The sequence below is a fragment of the Gekko japonicus genome, unplaced genomic scaffold, assembly GCF_001447785.1.
Source record: "Gekko japonicus isolate JY-2015 unplaced genomic scaffold, Gekko_japonicus_V1.1 scaffold421, whole genome shotgun sequence".
Lineage (NCBI taxonomy): Eukaryota > Metazoa > Chordata > Lepidosauria > Squamata > Gekkonidae > Gekko > Gekko japonicus.
In genome coordinates, this window is record NW_015164195.1 from 1088423 (window position 1) to 1106700 (window position 18278).

An 18278-nucleotide genomic window follows, 5' to 3' on the forward strand; every position below is an offset into this window, starting at 1 on the left:
ATATTACTAAATAATTAGTAATATTAGTAAAGCACTAGTAAAGTTATATTATATTACTACATTTCTAATTATGTACCGTCTATTAAAAAATAAGGGGGGGAAAGATGGAAATCAAGATGTAGACATAAAGTCTTGTTTGTTGCTGTTGATGGTTAGAAACAGAATGAATTTAATTTGTTATCTTTGTAGCAGTTCAAATAGGGAATAAGAAATTACTTAAGTAGAATGGCATCATTAAAGTGAAGCCTGTTTAGTAGTAACAATTTTGATACTATATGAATTGTAAATTAAATCTACTATAAACTTTGTTATTAAAGTAATTTATAGGATCTTGTAATACGTGTTCTAAGATATTGGATTGGAAAAGGATAATAGGAAATGGCACTAAATGTATAAGTAAGTAATCTTAATTTTGATTGGAGAATCTATAATTAAGCTATCAATCCAGATATGAATGTTACGATATGATTTGAATGTTACAATGTGCTTAAATATTTATATGTCCCTTTTTGTGTATGTTTGTCTAAAAACAACAAATAGATTATGGAAAGAAAAAAAAGAATCACAAGACTGAGAAATCTATAGAAGGACACTTCAACCTTCTGCGATGTTCAATGGGTGACCTTAAAGTAGCTGTTTTATTGCAAAGGAACAAACTAGAAAGGGAAATCGCTGATGTTCATGTTATTATAATACTGGAGCTCCTAGGACTTAACAGGGATATTGGTTTCTTATCTCACTTCACGTGCAAACCTCATCCAGTCCTTACATCTGTATTCCCACCAACCCCCCAGAAGGTCTATACATCCTCTTTATTTTATTTCTTATTTGGAACAGTAGATCAGAATAGTAGATTGTAATGGAATGAATAGTAAAATGTAATGTAATTTGGAATGGTAGATGGGGACAGAGGACATACACTGCACAGCCAATCATCCCACCTCAAAGAAGAGGATACTCATTCCAACAATTTAGCAATACCACTTCCGGAGTACATGGTAATGTCTGCCTGGTGATCTCATTTATCAAAGTTATCACCTTTCCCCAAAAGCCTTGAGTGACTTGGCAGCCCCACCAGCAGTGATAGTACGTCCCTACCTGGCCACACTGCTTCCAACACCCATTACTTGTTGACGGCTTAATATTATGAAGTTGTTGCGGCGTAAGGTACCAGCGAGAAGTTAATTTAAAGAATTGAAGACGGATGTTATAAATGGAGGATCTGTTCGCCGGAGAAGCCCAGATACCTGTCCAATCCGAATCTTGCTATGGAATGGCAACTTAAATAAAACTTTGTTGGTCTTAAAGGTGCCACTGGACTCGAACTTTTTTCTGCTGCTTCAGACCAACACAGCTACCCACTTGAATCTCTGTTCACATTCTGTTTGCATCATGTTCAAAAGAGCCTGAAACTTTTAAAAATATTTTTTAAAAAAATCACAGCTGAGTAATTCAGATGTTAACATTGGTGTCAGATTCTATGTTACAGCGCGTGGGTGTGTATAACAGTTGGAAAATACAAACAGCCCTAACATATGGTTGGGGCTGAGTAAATATTACGTGAGACTACTAACAGAAGCAACAGCAGGAACTCGACCTAATCATTTTGGACAAATGAGAAGAGTGCTTCATTCAAAATGTTGTAGTCATCTTGGATGCAGAATTTAGCTGAAAATCTGATTTTTGACTGCCAGCACCTTTTCATTTATTTATTTGTACAGCACAGCAGCTTCAAACTAACACAGGAGTGGAATGAGAGGGAGGGAGTTAGGGAAGGAAGGAGAAAGAGCCTGTCTTGCTAGCTCCACACCAAGCATGGCAGGGCCAGGTGCCTCCTTCCCCACCCTAGGGTTGCCAGTCCCGGGAGTGGGGGATCTTGTGCTTTGAGCGCCCTCCCCCTATTTTGGAAGCATCAGGCAGTGGGACAAAAAATGGCAGCCATCAAGCAATGCTCTAGAATTCCCTCCCTCCTAGTCTTTATGGAAGGCACAGAGTGGAAAGCTAAAGCATCACCATACCTTTAGAAAATGGAGTGCGCAGCCTTTGTACACTCTCTTAGCTAAGCTCTCATGTGTTTGCCATCCTGCTGGTTACTTAGTTGTGTTTATTTACTCTTCTCTGACGGCACAGGCATGTGGTCATGAGGTTCATGGTGTTCCAAAATTCATTTCCTTCCCATCTATTTAAAAAAAATAAATCAATTTCAGCTCAGAATGTTTTAATTTAGCCTATTTTTAAATGCATAGCAGCTGCAGCCACTTCTTTGGCTGCCCTCCTGTGTGTATGCATTTGGGCTGCACTTTTGTTTTACATCTTTTGTGGGGGTGGGGGAGGAAAAGAACAAGGAATAGCAGAGGGGAAAGGAGTGGGCTGTAGGATCTGGGGCACATGGAATGTAAGCTGGATAAACAAACTGTGGAGGACGTATAGCTTTCTTTCCGATGAGCCACTAAATGCTCAACTGGGTGGGGATAGAAGAAGTTGGGGTTCTTTCAGAAAATCGAGTTCCAATTAAAAATGGCATAGCTATGAGCTAGATACCTCATGTGTTTATTGCACTTTAGATCTGGTGATAGCCTGTTTTTGTGCAAATAAAAATCAGAAGTTATTAATGGGTTTTAGGATGGCAGGCCAGTATGGTGGTTGGAGAGCTGAGTGCCTGGCTCTCAATTCATTCCAACACACTGAAGGTTGGTGTGCTTTTTTTCTTTCTTTCTGGCCACTGCCACACCTACCCTTATCCCCAGGGTTGAGCTGAACAGCCACACACTTTCCCCACTTGCCTGCCTAAGAATTTAAGGCAGCTGCATGCCTCATTGGTGCAGAGGCATCCTCCACATCTGAGGGCTGGCGAAGCAAGCTCGACTGTTCTCCAACTTTCTGCAAAGGCTAAGAAGCCAGCACCAAATGCCAAGGGCTTGGCAATGATTCAGCTGCAGCTGGCATGCAATGATATAGGTATGTGTTCACCTGTCTCAGTCTCCTGCCTGCTTTCACCACCCAAAATTGCCACTACTGCTGTTACTTCCCTCCAGCTGGGCGCTGAGTCACCTGTCACCGTTGCAGATTATGCCACCATTGCTGCCCCCTCCTTCATCTTCCTGGATGCCTGCATTCCTCCCATCCCATCATGCCTTGTCACTGTCAGCAGGGCCACAGACTCCTGCTTGGGCCTGGCTGGGCTTTCCCCACACTCACAGCTTCTCCAGGCAGTGCCAGGAGCCATGGAGTTGGCCCAGCATCACCAGACCCAAGCAGCACTGGCTGCCAGCAGCTGTGCGGTACTGAGTGCCCACTAATGCCACAGCTGCCTGGGGGATGGAGGTCTTGGCCTTTCAGCAGTCCCAAATGTAGTCTTTACTTGATCATCTCGTTGATATACCTCTTAACACGCCTAAAGTGCCACAAGTCTCCCTTTGCCCCTTATCCAAAATAAAGTAAGCACCTGAACATTTTACTGCTATGATCAGAGAAATGAGAAACAGATAACAATATGGAAAATCAGTCAGTGACAACACACTTAAATGACTGGGGCAGTGAAAGTGGACATTTATTTATTTATTTATACTTTCGACTTGCTATACCACCCTAACCCCGAAGGGTCTCTGGGCGGTTTACATGTAATGGGTTCTAAGAACGCTTAATCCCTAACTAGGGCCACATGAGATGGGGGCGGGGCTGCCTACTGGCACCCAGGTGGTGGGCCTGTTGTTGCTTCTGGCTTGGCTTCTTTTCAGGCAGTCTCTGGCGTTTCAGGGCGACTTTCGTTGGCGGGACCGCTCAGGCGCACGGCCCATGTCCGCTTCGGCCTCAGCTCTGTCCGTTAGGCTCCGCCGCGCCCCGCGTTGCACGTCATTGCGCGCCTCCTGGTCTCCGCCCAAAAAGCTGTATGAATGAAGTGAGACAGTCTATACGTTATTCATATGTAAACATCTTTAATATTATTATTACAATAATAGCTTGCATACAATGGATATTATGCAATGTGATCTGCAATCTTTCTTGGCCTAACCAAAAAAAAAAATCAGTCAGTCTTTATTGTGTTAGCCAAAAAAGCCATAGCAATACTAAGTAAAATGCAAATGTCCAACAAGATAAAATTTGAAAAATAATTTTAAAATTGGACATTTCTACAAAAGGTATTGGTATAATTAAAAATATATCCAACAATAAAAATGGAACTCCATATACAGTCCAGTGACAAATTACAAGTGATAGCAGAATCTGAGTTAATTGGTCTCAGCATTCCAGCATTACCCTTCTCATCCTCCTCACACCAGGGCAGGATTCCCGCACCATCTCCCACCCTCCTTCTCTTCCAGTGTGGCAGAGCAAGGGAAGGGCCCAGCTGGGGTTGGGGCTGAGCCGACATGCAACCTATCACCCCAATGGGAGGGGGGAGAGAGCAGGCTTCCTGCAACCACCCACTGGGGCTGCTGCAAACCAAGTTGCTACTGGTTGTTGTTGGTGGTGGTGGTTAGGGAATGGCTGGTTCACACCCATCTGTCTCTGGTGTTCTAGGCAATTGCCTAGGACCAATGACAGGACACGCCTGGCCTATATGCCTGGGCAGCATGACTCATCTAAGATCCACAATAGTGTAAGTAGATCTTGCACATACAGAAGGCATACTAATACTTGGCATTTATATAACGTTTTAAAATATTTAAAGCACTACATGTACATTATCTTGAGGCCTATCTAACCAATGAGTATTCCCTAGGTCCTGGTGATCAGATGTATGCTGTGAGTTCCAAGCCTGCAACTCAGTTCCTAGGTGTATGGGGCCCAATTCTGATTGAGGCCATAGTGCATGGAGAGAAGGCTTAGCCTCCCCCCCAAAAAAACTGTTTTCTAAACCTGAAATGGCCCCAGGGGAAATTATGTTTCTATGGTATCTGAAGAAGCGAGCAGTGACTCACAAAAGGTCATACCCTGCCACATATTTTGCTGATCTTTAAGGCGCTACTGGACTCTTGCTCTTTTCTATTGGTTTTCCCAGCTGGGCAGATAGTCTCCTGGGGCTGTTTCACATCAAGAAAATGATGTTGGAAGGAAGGCTTAAACCCTTTCTCTCTGCACCACAGTCCAGGTCTGAATCAGCTGCTGCACATCTGGAAACTGAGTAGGAGCTCACAGTGCCCATCTGGTTTGCCAGGACCCACCCTGTGTGACTGAGTAAGAAAGCTATGTGTTTATGGCACAAAATGGCCACAGGGTTAAAATCACATTCATAGCATAAAAACTGATTAATTAAATTAAATTAATGTTGCCCCTGCTGCACGTGCATGTGAGTGTACAGACATGAATCCTAAGGCAACTTACACAGCACACTCCATTATTTCATATGCAGGAACTGGTGAGGTTTATTTGAACTGTTGTTATTATAGAACAATTGTTTTAAAGCTGTATATATTTTAACCCAGAAGATCTTTTTTGCTTGTACATAAGTCCAGGAAAGGCTATTGCAGAAACAAATTAATATCTTATAATGACTGTGGTTGGGGCTTGAGGCAATATTCCTTGTTATACAGTGATTTTTATTTTAAAAGGAAGTCCTTATTTTTGTGTGTAAATATTGAAGAGTAAATCTGCAGTCCTATTTTGTGTTATCTGATTTGCTAGATGAATACTGAATACTGGCAAACCATTTCCCGTGAACTAACCCTGAGGAAGAAAAACTATACAGCAAAGCAAAGTTAAAACCCACAGAGCAGACAGTTTCTTAGGAGGAGGTCATCAGCTGTTTTGCAGATAGGAATAAATTTGCAGTGCAGTCCTAAGCAGTTATATCCTTCTAAGCCCTATTGACTTCAATGGATAGAAGTGTGTAACTCTGTTTAGGATGGCACTGTTAGTCTGACAAAATGTATATTGCCCTCTCCTTTCTGCTGGCAGAGAAGCAAAGCTACTTCGAACAACGACGACCCTTCTGCATACCAGGAGAGCAGGCCCAGTTGGCAACACGGACAGCATCTTCCACTCCAATAATTAGTTCGCTGAAAAATTATTTTGTTATCAGCTTTGTTTCTCACTAGAGAGTAACTGCAGGCCTTTTGTTGGTGTGTTGTGTTTTATAGTCAACATTAGGCATTTTTAATGAAGCTTTATAGACTTTTTGCAACAAGGTTCAAAATTAGCCAGCATGTGAATAATTAATAGCAACTAGAGAGGGGGCAAAATCTATTATTTAAAAATGAAATTTGCCCACACAAGTGAAAGAGGTTATTTAAAAATCTACAGTATCCATAAATGTCAAGGGTGTGTGTGTTTCAATGCTGCAGGAAGATTTGGCAAATCTGCCTTAATGTCATTATTAGTGGGCATCAAAACCTATTCTAGTGGGTTGGATGCAAATTACCAAATCAATGGTCAGACATCAATGGTACAGTAGAGCATCATTTATCTCAATAACACAGAGAAGATGAAGCTAGGGAATCCAGATAACTGAGCATAGTTGTTTGGACTATGTCCTACACTTTTGAGATGAAGCACCTCTGTTGGAAGTTTGCACCTCATGAGGGTAGAAATTGTGCTTGGCAAGAGTCTTGCAACTTAATTTGCCAGCATATGATGAAGGAAACAAGGGGGTCTGTTATCTTGGACCTGATTCTCATCAGCAGGGAAGAATTGGTTGATGAGCTGAAAGTAGTGGGCACCCTGGGTAGTAGTGACTATGGGTAATGGTGACCATGGAATCTGAGACCCTGGAGAAGGAAAAAGCTGTATGAAGTCAGACATACAGGCTGGACTAATAAAAAGCTAAATCTAAACAAACTTAAAGTTACACTTGGTAGAATCCCATGGTCAGAAATACTTAAGGAGAAGGGAATTCAAGAGGGGTGGGAGTTTCTTAAAAGCAGGGTGGCTCCATACACAGCTTTCTAAAGATGTGTAAATTAAAAAAAGACATATTTAGGAAATGGAAGGAGAGCCATATGGCCAAGGATGAATATAAACAAATAGCTAGTATTTGTGGGGAGATTGCTAGAAAAGCTAAAGCTCAGTATGAGCTTAGGCAAGTGAGAAATGCTAAACACAACAAAAAAGGGTGTTTTTTTGGTTATATTTGGAGCAAGAAAAAGAATAAGGAAGTGGCAGGCTCGCTGTTGGGAGAGGAAAATGGAATTTTAACAGGTGATGAAGAGAGGACAGAACTACTCAATTCTACACACTAACTAAAGACTACACACTAACTAAAATTACAGCTATACAACGACCATATATGATAATAATTAATATCTTAAGGCAAAGCTTTTTTCTTATTCAAGTTAATAATAGAATTTCTATTCTGTTATTTCAATATGCAAAAAATTAATATTATTGACAATGCAAGATTATATAATGCAATATAAACATTTCTTCCAAAGTTTAAGCTGTTTTCTGCCTTTCCTTCCCCTCTTCTTGCTTTTGTCGTCTCGGGGTGGTTTGGGTGCTGCCTCTCCTAATTCTGATTCAGATTCTACTTCTGAGTTGCCATCTGCAGATGTTTCATGGCTTTCCAAGCCATTCGAACTGTCCAGTTCTTCCTCTGTGTTCTTTGTATCCTTTTTGGGTTCCTGATGTCTTTCCAGAAACTGCTTCGCTTTGGTAAAAGAGTCAATCTTTTCTTTTTTGCCTTTGTAGTTGAACATCAAGCCTTCAGGTAGTGTCCATTAGTAGGTAGTGGAATTTTCTCGTAGATAGGTAGTTAAATTCTTATATTGTTTTCTCTTCTTCCTTATCTCAAATGGAATGTCTTTTAGTATTCTGATGTCTTCTTCTTTGATTTTCAGTGTAGTCCCAAATGTTGCTTTCAATACTGTGTCTCTTATAAATTACTGGGATGAAGGAATAGAGGGGATTCTTATTACATTTGCAGATGGTACAATTGGGAGGGGTAGAAAATACACTAAAAGATTGAATCAAGATACAGAATGATCTTGATAGGCTAAAAATGGGCTAAAATGAAGAAAATGAATTTCAACAGAAATAAAAGGTAAATTCTGCATTTAGGGAGGAAAAATCAAATGCATAATTATAGGATGGGGAAAACTTGTCTTGGCAATAATATTTGCAAAAAGTATCTAGGGATCTTAGTAGACCATACACTGAACATGGGTCAGCTGTGTGATGAAGTAGCTAAAAAGGCAAATGCAAATGTGGACTGCATCAACAGAAGTATAGTGTCCAGATCACACAAAGTATGTGGTTAGACCTCTGCTTTGGTTAGACTTTACTTGAAATACTGTCGTCAGTTTTGAGCACCTAAGTTTAAGAAGGATGTTGACAAACTGGATCATGCGCAGAGGAGGGCAACAAAGATGATAATGGGTCTGGAGACCACGTCCTGTGATGGAAAGGTTGAAAGAGCTGGGCATGTTTAGCCTGGAGTGGAGACGACTGAGAGGCTATATGGTAGCCGTCTTCAAGTATTTGAAGGGCTGTCATATAGAGGATGGAGCAGAGTTGTTTTCTGTTTTCCCAGAAGGTCAGACCAAAACCAACAGATGAAAATTAAATAAAAAAAAGTTTTTGGTTAAACATTATGTAAAACTTCCAGATTGCATTTCTCGCTTTTCTCACTGGAACCTCAGTGGAACAGGTTTCCTTAGGAGGTGGTTGGCTCTCCTTCTTTGGAGGTTTTTTTAGTAGAGGCTAGATGGCCATCTGACAGCAATGCCAATTCTGTGAATTTAGGCAGATCATGAGAGGGAATCACAATTCATCTCCCAACTATAGATATCAAAAGGACAGTTCTCACAGTCAGGTAGATACGCAACTAGATACCAGTGTCCTTCTATGCTCTTTTAATTACATTAATTACTAAAGCATAAGGGGTGGGGAGGGCTGTAAAGAACTCTTCCTTGCCTATCCATTGTCTGCCTGGCTGCCAGCTGCTGCTGCCACCACCGCAGAAAGCCGGTCAACCACAGCAAACCGCCCACAGCACAGTAAGGCTGGGGGTGGGAGGAAGGGTGGGAGGACAGCAGTGGCAGCAGCAATGAGAATGAGCACACCTCATAACACACACAGCAAAAACATTTAGAAAACTGAAAATAGATCTGCACATCCATAGTGACGGTGTACTAGGGTTGCCAACTCTTGAAATCTTATCGGCGGGGGAGGCTCTGTTCTGACTGGGAGCTGGCTGTGTGCGTGTGCACGCGCGTGCGCCGCCGCGACATCACCAGAAGTGACGTCAGACATTGCTGACGTTGGGGGCGTGGCCGAGCTCATCGGGGGGGACATATGGTCCCCCCCACAAGCTCAGCCATGCCCCCAACGTCAGCAACGTGGCTGCGTCACCTCCGGTGACTCAGCTTCGGGGGCGGGGTTCCCCCGGGCCCCAATTCCGCCGGGGCAGAAATCGGGGCTCCGAAGCGGGGGATTCCCTGCCCCCGGGCACATTTGGCAACCCTACGGTGTACAGATATGCCTTTTCTAAATTGTTTTTGGTTCTATGTGCTGTTTTTAATCTACCCATATTTGTTGTTGGTATTCCAAATTACTGTATTTTGTGGCATTTTTACACAATTTTATGCCATTTGTATACAACTGATGTAGCAATAGACCATGATTTTAATGCTGATAATTCTGTTAAAGCCCTTTAGTACTCTCGGGGGGAAAGCTGGCTGCAATTTCTTAACAGAACCCATGTCATGAATAGGGAATTCAACAGTGTACTCATAAAATTCAATTGTATCTTTGTCTTAAATCCCCAGTGAGTACTCACTTGAAGTCTGAAGCAGGACTTTCTAGGCCCAGATTTATTACAGGCTTGGATTTGGGGTTGATGAAATCATAAGCTACTGTGTCTCACACCAAGTGCAAGGATTTCAGGCTTTTAAAGCTGAAAGTGTCTATAAGCCAGGTAAGACATCTACATAATTAAAAATGAGAATCAATCTGCTGAGAACTGCCTCAATAAAGAAGAGCTCTGGAGAAAGTAATGTTAATTAACAAAACAGAATCATTAGCAGCTATCAAGAGGTTTTTACCAGTCAATGTTGAAAGACTATATGCTTTCTAAAAATTAGCATCTTGGTTCTGTTTTTTTTTAATCCCATAAAATGTTCCATAAAACACACGTTTTCAGACTGTCTTTTAAAATCACATTAATCAGAATATTTTGATAAAAATGTGTAGAGTTCCTTTTCTAATCAACAAACTCCCAAGAAAAAAAACATGTTGAAAATGTAGATATGTATTTCATTTTATAAACAACCAATTACTCTTATAAACCTTAATTAAGCTTGGCTACTCAGAATTGTGTTCTTTTTGCCCAGTCTTACACATGAGTAATTGAAATTTATTCACTGTATAATCTCTGCTTATGTTTAGCATACATCTAACTAATTGCCATATTTGAGGACAGGAGGGATTTTTCATCCCAGGTTAGGTTGGCTGGAAGCTTATTTGTTTAATTTTCCCCCTGCAGCACTACCTCTTACTGTGGTCATCGGGAGCTGTTTGTTCCATAAGGTCCATGGCTCCTTCTTTCCACTTGTGGTAGGCTTGGCTGGGCTGAACAACTGCAAGGACCAGGGAGGCAGGTGGGTCAGTGTGTGATGGATGCCTGCTGACCTTTGGCCTTGATAGTGTTTTGCCTTGTGAGAAGAAATATGATATTTGAATTATTTTTATAATCTGTTATTGTTCAGAGGTCAAGTATCTCATTATGACTGTAATTTTCTGCTTTTCTTCTGCGACTCAAGGTTCAGAGGCCTTAAGAACATAAGAACATAAGAGACGCCAATGTTGGATCAGGCCAAAGGCCCATCCAGTCCAACACTCTGTGTCACACAGTGGCTAGAAATACCAGTGCCATCAGTGGGGCCAGGACATTAGAAGCCCTCCCACTGTTGACCCCCCCCCAAGCACCAAGAAGACAGAGCATCACTTGCCCCAGAGCCCCTATCTATACCTTGCGGCTAATAGCCACTGATGGACCTCTGCTCCATATGCTTATCTAATTCCCTTTTGAAGCCGTCCATGCTTGTAGCCGCCACCACTTCCTGTGGCAGTGAATTCCAAGTGTTAATCACTCTTTGGGTGAAGAAGTACTTCCTTTTATCCATTCTAACCCGACCGCTCTGCAGTTTCATGGAGTGCCCACGAGTTCTTGTATTGTGAGAAAGGGAGAAAAGTACCTCTTTCTCTACCTGCTCTTTCCCATGCATAATCTTATAAACCTCGATCATGTCACCCCTCAGTCGTCTTTTCTCCTTGGTTGCCACACGTATCAGGAATGCAAGATACAAGCTCTGAAACAAAAACTGTATATTTAGAAAAAGAAGAGCTGAATAAAAAAGGATGGGAAAAGAAAAAGGAGTCTGATGCTCTTCCTGATTGCATGCCCAGACACTGCGTGAAAAAATATTGCAAGCCGAGTCTTAAAATATCTCAATATCAATATATATAATTATAGAGCAGAAAAGGTCCATTAAATGTGGCATGATTGCTAGTTCTGCTTCTTTTGTTGTATAACAACTTCTAACTTTGAAAGCACTGTAATGAAGCACGGCAGAATTTTGTTCCCACCATGTTCACAGACCGGAGAATGCAATTTCCAGATATAAATACATATCAATTGGTTTTCCACTAGCAGAACAGGGGTGAGAGCAGAAAAGCTTTTCAACCAAACCAGACTTTGGGATGACAATTTAGCCTTTATGCCCAAGGGGGATAAACAACAAAAATAAGGATGCTAAGGTCCACTCTTGATGGTTTTTTATTTGATTTGGCTATTAGACTTGCCTTTTGTTAAGAAAACTATAAGAACATAAGCACAGCCCTGCTGGATCAGACCAGTGGTCCATCTACTCCAGCATCCTGCCTCACACAGTGGCCAACCAATTCCTCTGGAGGGGCAACAACAGGGCATAGAGGCTGATGCCTTCCCCTAATGTTGTCCCCTGGCACTGGGATTCAGGGGTTGACTGCCTCTGAACATGGAGGTATCCCTCAGTCACCATGCCTAGTAACCACTGATAGACCTATCCTCCATGGATCTATGTAATCCCCCTTTAAAGCAATCTATTCCTGTGGCCATCACTGCATTGTCTGGCAGTGAATTCCAAATTTTAATCACTCATCAGTCACTTTTGTCCATCCTAATGCCCTACTGCCAATCAGCTTCATCGGATGCCCTCGAGTTCTAGTATTTTGGGAGAAAGAGAAAACATTTTCTCACTCTCTCCACTCCCCGCATGATCGTCTAAATCTCTGTCGTGTTCCCCCATAATCATCCCTTTTCTAAACTGAAAAGTCCAAGACTTTTCAGACTTTCCTCATAGGGAAGATGCTCAAATCCCCTAATCATCTTGCTCACCCTCTTCTGCACTTTTTCCAGCTCTGTGAGATATGATGACCAGAACTGTGCACAGTATTCCAAATGAGGCTGCATCATGGATCTATAAAAGGTAAAGGTAAAGGTTCCCTTGCTCGAAAGCCAGTCGAATCCGACTCTAGGGTTGCGGTGCTCATCTCCGTTTCAAAGCCAAAGAGCCAGCGCTGTCCGAAGACGTTTCCGTGGTCATGTGGCCAGCATGACTAAACACCAAGGCGCACGGAACACTGTTACCTTCCCACCGAAGTGGTACCTATTTATCTACTTGCAATTTCTTGCTTTCGAACTGCTAGGTTGGCAGGAGCTGGAACTAGAGATGGGAGCTCACTCCATCATGCGGCACCCGGGTCTCGAACTGCTGAACTACTGACCTTCCACAGCCTGCAGTTCAGCGTCTTAACCACAGGAGCATTATAATACTGGCCCTTTTCTGCTCAAACCCTTTACTAATAATCCCTAACAGAGTTTGCCTTCTTCACTGCTGCAGCACACTGGGTTGATACTTTAACTGAGCTATCCACTATGACCCCAAGATCTTTTCCCCTCTCAGTCTCAGCAAGTTCAGACCCCATTAACCCATACTTGAAGCCAGGATTTTTTGTCCCACTGTGCATCACCTTATACTTACCAACACTGAATTTCATTTGCCACATTGTTGCCCATTTAGCTAGTTTGTGAAGATCATCTTGGAGCTCTTCACAGTCAGCCTTGGTTTTTACCATCCTGAATAATTTTGTGCCATCTGCAAATCTGGCCACTATACCACTCACCCCTCGTTCCAGATCATTTATGAGTAAATTAAATAGTACCAGCATCCCACTATTTATTTCCCTCCTTTGTGAGAACTGTCCATTTATTCCCACACTTTACTTCCCGTCATTTAACCAATTTTTATTCCATAAGAGAACCTGTCTTCTTATCCCATGACTGCTTACTCAGGAGTCTTTGATGAGGTACCTTGTCAAAAGCCTTTCAAAGTCCAAGTATAGGGGCTGCTGAGAGAGAAAATGGGGAGAATTTGATCTACTAAGTAGCAATAGACTAAAGTAAAGTTGCCTGAAACACTTAATATGTGTCCTGAGGGTTTGTCCTCTGGACCATAGGCGTCAACTTCAGGGGGGCTGAGGGGCACGAGCTCACCTGAACTTTTCCAGCCCTCCCAAGCACCCAGCACCCAGACAGAGCCTTGCGACCCCCCCACCCCCACACCATTTTGAAAGTGGAGGGTTTTTTCCCTCCGCTGTCTGAGACTTCAGGTGGGTTGGGACTGGGGGGGGGGAGTCAGGGTGGGGGCTTGCTTCCTGCCCCACCCCCAGCTCCCAGCAGCCCTCAGTTCAGCTTGGAGGAGCTGGAGCCTGGAGGCTGCACATGGAGTGGCTTTGCAAGCGGGGGGGGGGTCGGCCACGGGGGTAGTTTGCTTCCTAGTCCCCAGCCTATGCTACAGAGACTCAGAGCCCCTGGGATGGGGGGAGGTGTGCCTCTTTGCTCTCTGGTGCCTCCGCCACTGGGCAGCTGAGCCATGCATGCTCCAAAGTGTGTTCCCATTAAGGTGAGTCCTGTGCGCTACGTGCACTAATTTTTACTCCTAGACCACTTGCTATTGACCTGTTTGCTTTTAGGGAGGTACCGCCAGATACCATATGTAGACAGACTTTGTCCTTGCTCTTCAGTGCCCCCTCTATAGGGATATCCGATCTCGTTTTATTACTCCATTTCTAGAGGGTAAGAGCTGGCACTCTGAAGAAGAAGAAGAAGAAGAGATTGGATTTATACCCCGCTCTTCACTACCCAGAGCGGCTTACAAACTCCTTTCCCTTCCCCTCCCCACAACAGACACCCTGTGAGGTGGGTGGGGTTGAGAGAACTCTTGACACAAACTGCTCTTTTTCAAGGACAGCTGTGCCAGAGCTTGTGACTGACCCAAGGTCACATCAGCAGGTGCAAGTGGAGGAGTGGGGAATCAAACCCGGTTCTCCCAGATTAGAGTCCGCACACTTAACCACTACACCAAACTGGCTCTGATGACTCAATTGTTCACTTTCTTCTGTTTAATTCTAATTACGAAATAATGGAGGCTGTTGCAAAATTTTTATATTATGCTATCAGAGGATGAGGCTTGAATAGCCAAGTGTGACTGATGCATCTTAGTATTTCCCCATATTTCCATGATGTTTTGTGCTTTCATGCCAATAAAGGGGTTTTTTTGTATGTATTGACCTGTTGTTGTTGTGAGAGTGGGGCAGGAGGAATCAGGAAAATGGGCTTCATTTGAGGAGGAACAGGACAGAACAAGAGAGCACCACAGGGACATTGCTGTGTCTCTGTACATTTCACAATGCAATCAAACTTGTGCCAGACTGCCATTTAGTTTCCTGACTGGAAATGGAAATAGAAATGATCACATTTAGACATATTAAAGGCTTTTACTGTAGGCATTATGGGGGCCACTCAGTCGTTTCACAAAACATGCTGGATTAGGTGTATTATACTATGTTTAATACATAGTATTAAACATAGTATAATACACATGTATTATACTAACAATGTGAGAAGATCTCTCACGAGTTCTCCCTACATCACTACTGCAACTATGTGGGTGAGAGCTTTAGTGGATTGCTATACAAACATAGCTTGTACTGTTGACTAATGAAGCTAATTTATTGAAATAATTTACAGAAATGTTTAGGCCAGTGTTGGTGTGTCTTTCAAAAATGTCCCTTGTTGGCCAGACTAAAGGGCCGCTTTAAAGGTGCTCTTGATTCTCATGGTGTTTCCCAGGATGGCAGATAAACTTACACTTTTACAAGTAAGCACTTCAATTGAGATGGAGTGTTTACTAGCCCTTGAGCCATTTCTGTTTTTGTTATGTAGTGGGTAGCCGCATGGATGGACGACAGACAACGACGTAGTGCATAGCACGCTTTATTAGGCACACAACAAGACATGCAGACAAACGGCCGGCAGGCCAACTATATACACACCTGGGGACGCCCCCCTGGTCACCATTGGTGGGTTTGAATCCCCCGCCATGGCTCCCATTGGTTCCCCTGTGGAGGGACTAGAATCCTAGTCCCCATTGTCTTCCAGGACTGAAGCTCAGGTATGTGCGCTGACCTCCGATGGCGGTCAGTGGACACAACAGTTTTAATAGATCATTCAAAGAAAACAGAGGCCTAGCTTCACTGACTCAGGCTTTATTGCCAGCAACTGTGGAACAAACTCCTTCCTTAGTTCTCTGACCTCAAACCAGAAGTGGCATTTCCAGTTCCATGCTGACTAACTACAATCTTTGTTGCAGCTCCCTCTATCAGTCAGCATAATTATCTATTCCAACAATTTATTCTCCCCGAGAAAGCACAACCATGACCCAGATGTCTGAAGGTGAGCCCTGGTTAGTACTTGGCTGGGAAACCACCAAGGAAGTCCAGGGTTGCCTCACAGAGGCAGGCAATGGCAAACCACCTCTGAACGTCTCTTGCCTTGAAAATCTTACAGGGCTGCCACAATTCAGCTGTGATTTGATGGGGGGGGGGGAGAAAAAAAAGGAGAGATCAGAAGAAAGTTTTCATAAACTGTCATCTAATTTTGGTTGTTACTGGTTAGGATATTATGGGAACAAGGTAGGCATATTATGATATAAGCTCAGTACCTCCCATGCATGTTTGGGAACTTTGATTTCTATCTGTTACTGGAGCCATTTCCTATCATTATGTGTCCTTGTTCATTACCACTAGTCCAAGGAGTCAAGAAGCAGCACATTCTGGTGTTGTCTCATTTCTCTGAGAAGATGAAGATTATTCATAAAGTGTCTCAAACCTGATTCAAGCTTTCTAGCAAGCCAGCAGATGATGGGTAGCAAATGTAAAAAAATGGTGGTTTGGTCAAGCAGAAGCATTTCTTTTGCTTTATTTTTTCCTAAGGCCCGAGCTGTTATCTAAATTTGTAGTATATTCATTTGTACAATCTCTTCATGATCACAGAACACAGGGATTAAATTGATCCTCTGGCATTGTACTCAGGTGCGCTATTTTAGATTTCCAGGAATCAGTAAGGTTGGGTAAGATAAAGCGAGGTTCAACAATCTTATTTTGATTGCATTCAAAGTGGAATTGGGGAAAAAATCTTTTTAAAAATCTCATCATATCTACAGCACTGTTATGTAGCAACACAGTAAAATCCCTTAAGGCAAGCCATTGTTAAAAGCAGAAATACTGTGCCTTCAGTATGTATACAGGAGTAATGGGGTTGGTGACTCTTTCCTCTGCCCTCTCCAGCTGTAAGTTGCAGGTTTTGCAGAAGGAATCTTACTGACAAATGTTTTTGTTACTCTGTCAAATGAATACCAGCCAAACCACCTAATCAATTGCTTCACGGGTGGCAAGAATAATTTTGGAATATTACAGAAGACTAGTGTGTCAACTGCATAGACTATCTTTTCATGGTTACAGCTGGAGACAACAGAATAAAAGACCCTGTAAATTACAGAGATAAATGCTTTGTGAAGACAGGGTACTGAACTCTTAATACAAACAGACTACTTGAATTTTAGGGAAAATGTATTTTAAACTCCAAGATGCTGTCTTGCTAAAGTTGAGCCTTTTTCAGTTGGAACTCTTCTGCCACCTTATGCCCGTAAGAAGGTACTGCCTTTCAGAAAACCTACTTATCCCTCCTGCCTGTCCTCAATTTGTGTGTGTCTGTCTGTGTGTATGCTTCACAATGTGTTTATTATGAAAGCAGGAAAAGAGGACCAAGGTCCAATTTCCAGCTTTGCATTTTCTCCTACAACCCACAGAAGGTCCACAAACCAGAGAATCAAACACACATTTGGTATGAAGTGGAAAATTGTTGCATTTCAGTTGTAATTTGAGAACGCAATTGGATAGATAAATAATCTTCTTTGTGGCATGTGGTTTCAAGTGCATAAACAAGCACAAATATGTGTTTTCAAGTGTACAAGCAAGTACACAAACATGTGCTAAGCATCTTTATACTTCCAATCTGTTAACAAACCAGGAATTTCCTCCAAGGAGAAAAAATGAAGAGTATACACACCCCCATTGCAGCAATAGAAAATTACATATATTTATCTCTCCTCTCTCCTATATTATAATCCTGTTTTGGGGTGGCAAGATTCCATGCTCTCCCTCAGCCATTAGCCCGTCAGCCGCCACTCAAGAGTACTCGCGTGTCATTGGTCGGGTGCTGGGTCTGCTTTTCTTCCCCGCCCACTCCCCCTTCAGCCACTGTGCCCTGTCAGAATTACTGGCAAAAACTTTCTCTCTTGATGAAGACACTTTTCCTGTGTGGGACTAACTATTCCCTCAGTGGATGTTGGTAGGTGTCACAAAATGGCAGTTACCTATGTTTGTAAGATGGCTGTGGTTCTTTGTTTAAAATGTTCCCCCATAAGGTTTAATTGAGCTGTAGTTCCAGAGAGGAGCCTGCAGGGGTATCACTCACTGGGTTGAATGGGGCTTCCTTATCTGCTGGCCTACAGTTCCCAGCTGTCCCAAGGCCAAAAAGTGCGGGAAAACAGGGACTGTCCCAAGGCACCCTTCATCCCTGGGAGCAGCAGAAATTCAGCCACTCCACAGTTTGCTGGGCTAGGGAATGAATGGAAGTTTCCCTGCTTTCTTGGGCAAGAGAGAGAGGCTGAAGTACAGGAGAGCCCACATCCTCCAGAGGTAGAAAGTATTCTGTCAGCCCTGCCACACGGCAGGGGAAAAGCCTCTAAAGGCGCGGCTTTTAAAAGCCGCGCCAACGTTGAGACGCCGCGGCGGGATCCCACGGATCCCCTGGCCGCGGCGCCTTTTCTCCCCGGCGCGATCAAACGCCGGGGAGAAAACACGGCCCTAACCGGGAGCCGGCCGAACTGCGCATGTCGGAGCATGCGCAGGTCGGCTCCGGGCCGGGGGGGACACGATAGAGATTTAGAAGATCAAAT